General features: G+C 35.3%; 1 long non-coding RNA gene across 1 annotated transcript; it reads right to left on the bottom strand.

The window, feature by feature from the left end:
• Positions 1-80: 80 nt before the first annotated feature.
• Positions 81-1,570, bottom strand: LOC121964735. Its single transcript, XR_006107402.1, has 2 exons — positions 501-1,570; positions 81-386 (listed from the first exon to the last, which is right to left on the bottom strand). It is a non-coding gene; the product is annotated as an uncharacterized LOC121964735 (long non-coding RNA).
• Between the last annotated feature and the right edge of the window lie 2,232 nt (positions 1,571-3,802).

Here is a 3,802-nt window from a genome sequence, read left to right as displayed (position 1 = left end):
ATACATTTATATTTTTTTTAATTTTTTTTTTTTTTTATTTTTTTATTTGTTTTTTTATTTATTTGGGGGGGGGGGGGTTCAGATAATTTTTGAGTAATTTTATGTATTTTTACTGATTTATTTCAGTTTTTTGGGCCATGTCCTGTTAAGTTGCCCATATACTTCTACCTCCTGCGTAGGAGCCTTTTTTTTCCTTAGCAACATTATAAAGTATGCTGTTAGCTGAACTTTAGACCCCCCTACACACACACCTGGTCCACCCCCAATGTTGTCTCCGTGGTTACGGCCCTGCTGTAGCCTAACATGACAGAAAACACACTCACATTGCCCCATGCGCGAGTACAGGTCAACCAAGCGCCGTGCAAACCGTTTCATCAAGTCACACCCTGAAAGTTGTAAAAACGAGGATAAATTCAGATTTCAAAAAAAAAATTCTTTACTGACCAACTCAGAAAATAAATTTATTTCACAATAAATCGTTTCTTTGATCAAAAACTTACCGACGTCAGGAGAAAAAGGAAGCGTGGACATTTATGTCCACTTTTTTACGCACGACTGTCATCTATCAGCCACTTGATCAAACTCTCCACTCTGATATTTATTTCCCCGCATGGTCATCCAAAGTGTAACGAGGGTGCGGGAGCTGATCGCGCTGTGGTCCGCTTCAGGTCTGCGTGTGTCGGACAGGAGAGGACGGCGCTGCGCTCTCACAGCCGTCCCGGAAAGAGGGAGGGGCGCAGGGCTGCTAACTGCACTAATTACAGATAAGAGCCGCAAAAAATCCTGTTTGGTGTTTCATAGGTCAGCAGCGATTATGGTCTCAGTGTCTTTTTACAGCCTGTTGTGAAAGTGACTAAAATAGCGCGAATAGAGCTGTGCGTAAATGACAGATAAACGGACATCAGTGGATGTGATTAAAGAGGATGAATGGAAACCTCGTGGTTTGAGTCATCTGAGCTCACTAAAGGAAGAGAGAGAGGGGGCTGTAAACAGACAACTGAAAGAATGTGGTGATTTCCTTTTGTTGCTGTAAAAATGCAAAACAGTGAGTCTGGTGACACTGTGAGCATGAAGAGGCAAAACCTGTTAATCTAATGATAAAAAAGATGTCTTTGCCCTGTCATTTTCTTAACATAACCAAAATCTGTGTCATCTGAAAGGCATTTCATCATAAATGACCTTTGAAAAAAATAATCTACTCCAAAGGGAGGATCCAGAAGGTCAGAGCAAACTGATAAGATTTCTAAACCTTTATTTGTTTATAACTTTATTCATTGCTGTGCAGCTGTTGTAATCGCTTATAAAGTTGGAAGAGCGAGAAAACAAAGAGTTCATCTTTCAAAAACAGTGCTGGACCCAGAACATTCGGCGTCAGGCCGCCATTAGCATCTATTATATAATTTTTTCAATTTAAATATTATTATTAATATTATTAAAAGAACAAGAGTTAATGAGAAATCAACACAAATACATAACTTTGTCATCACAGTAATAAACGGTGGTGTTTTTTGGCCCAGCCCCTGATTAAAATGTGTTTTACAAATAAGAAAAGGCCTTAAAATTTTTTTTAAAAAAGAGTCCCAGATTGAATAATCTGTCATTCAATTTATATTTGTATTATGTTACCGGAAAAAGAGAAAAAACAAACAAAAAAAATAGCACTTTTTGGGGTTTTTTAAAAAAAATTTTTTTTTTTAACTTTTCAGTCTTTCGTCTTTAAATGTGCTTATTTAACAGATAATTTTCTTGTAATTTTTTCTTTTTTTTTTTACTAATGTCTTGGTAATTTTGGGATCATTTCCAGTTAAGTTGTTGGCCTCCTCCTTCTCACATATCAAGCCACTTTGCTCAGGTTTCAAAGGGTTAAGTAGAGTCTCTCCTCAGGTGAGTTTGGACAAACTTTACCCAGGGTTGGAACAAATTGTTTATCCTGCATCCAGCAGAAACATAAACTAATATAAATGGATAAATGGGTCTCTGCACAGTCACTTTAACTCCAGAGGCAAAGAATCAGCAAATAAATAAAGTAGATATCAACACTGCAAAGATTAAACAGGAGCTATAATCTTGTTAAGCGTTGTGGCAGTTTAACCCTTAATGATTTATGATTATTGCCTTGTCTTCTGGCTTCCTGTGTGAAAGTTGAGGCGGGGGGGCAGCTGTTATTATTACAGGGGAAGTTTGCAGTAACGGATGTGCTATTTTGAGCCTTGTATCTTCCCATGCAAATAATAATTGAATGCTCTTTTGGATCTACTTGAGCCTGATGTTTGGGGGATCAGCATGTGATGGAATAAAACTCCAAAAGACATCCTGCTGTTTGAGAATTCACCTTTAAATCCCCCCCCCCCCCAAAAAAAAGTAAAAAGTAAAAACGGTCCTTAGAGAGGACCCCTAGTGGCTATCACCACCTCAACACTATTTAACCTTTTTTAAGCCTTTCACAAGCATTTAAACCTCTGAAATATGATGAAATTTACCTCAAAATATGGAGGAAAAGGCTATCAGCAACTATAATAGTTGCATAAAATGTGTCACAAAATAATAGTAAAAGGTGACACAAAAAATGACCTGAAAATTAGCTTTAAAAAAAAAAAAAAGAGCGGAAGTTAAAGTTAGCGGAAATTATAAAAATAACCAGGGAAAAATACTGAGAAAACTATATATGTATTGTTATAATATATTTGAAATACACACCAAACTGGACTTTTACCAAAAGTGCAATTATCCTCCATGTGCTGTTGGTGTATATGTATTTTTCTAGACTGTTGAGTTGGCACCTTGTAATATTTTGTTACTATTTTTGCACCATGTTTTTTTTTTATTGTTTTTTATTATTGTCCTTGTTTTTTATTATTTAATATTTCGTACTATTTTTTACTATTTGTTTTGTTCTTTTGCTGCTTATCTTGTACTTCATAGCTGCTGTAAAATACTACTGTTAAATAAGGTTATAGTAAATTATATATGATATTTCATTAATTGTATTAATTTATTTGAGCACATTTTCAGGTTATTTTCTTTCTTTATCATTATTTTACTTTTCTTTTCTGTGAGTCATTTTCTTGTAACTTTTTAGTAATTTCTTGCTAATTTTTGGGGTTGCTCATCGCCCTCTTTTTCATGTTTTGAAAGAAATTAAGCCAGTTGCTCAGGTTTCAAAGGGTTAAAAGTTATTTAGTGGTATTTACAGTCATGTATTATCAGCAAAAAAAATAATGTTGCCTCGTGTTAGCACTTCCAGCGACGTGTGACCACACAGTTAATAATGAGATCTAACTTCAGATTGTGCACTATGAGCCACTGAGGTGGTGCGAAACCATTTTTTGTATGATGAGTTTTATGCAGAAGTCCATATGCTGTTTTGTGTGTTTTACTAATGCGACGCTGTAAAAGTCTGAACTTTGGGGCCATCGAGTAATCGTTATCTACTTCCTCCTCACTATAGAAGGAAGTTTGATTTGAATGGCCAGAAGTAAGATTAAAATCAAATGTCAACAGATCATGAAAAGCACAGAGCGGCCTGGTGATGCTCTGCAGTGAAATAAACAGGAGTGGTTTGCATAAGTCTGAAATATGAAAGTTATAAAGATAGCCCAAATAATTTGGCTGAATAACTAACAGTATGCAGTGCACTCGATGCACAGACAGGATAAATATATAACATTTGAATAACAAACTGTTTTGCTTAGAAATATTTTTATTATGATGAAATCTGGATGGACAATCGACAGGAGAATATTTTTTTAAACTCTACAGAGCTTTCAAAATATACAATTGTACAAAATAATATAATGAAATA

Source organism: Plectropomus leopardus, unplaced genomic scaffold (genome assembly GCF_008729295.1).
Source record: "Plectropomus leopardus isolate mb unplaced genomic scaffold, YSFRI_Pleo_2.0 unplaced_scaffold1698, whole genome shotgun sequence".
Lineage (NCBI taxonomy): Eukaryota > Metazoa > Chordata > Actinopteri > Perciformes > Serranidae > Plectropomus > Plectropomus leopardus.
This window is presented reverse-complemented; position numbering and strand designations above follow the sequence as displayed.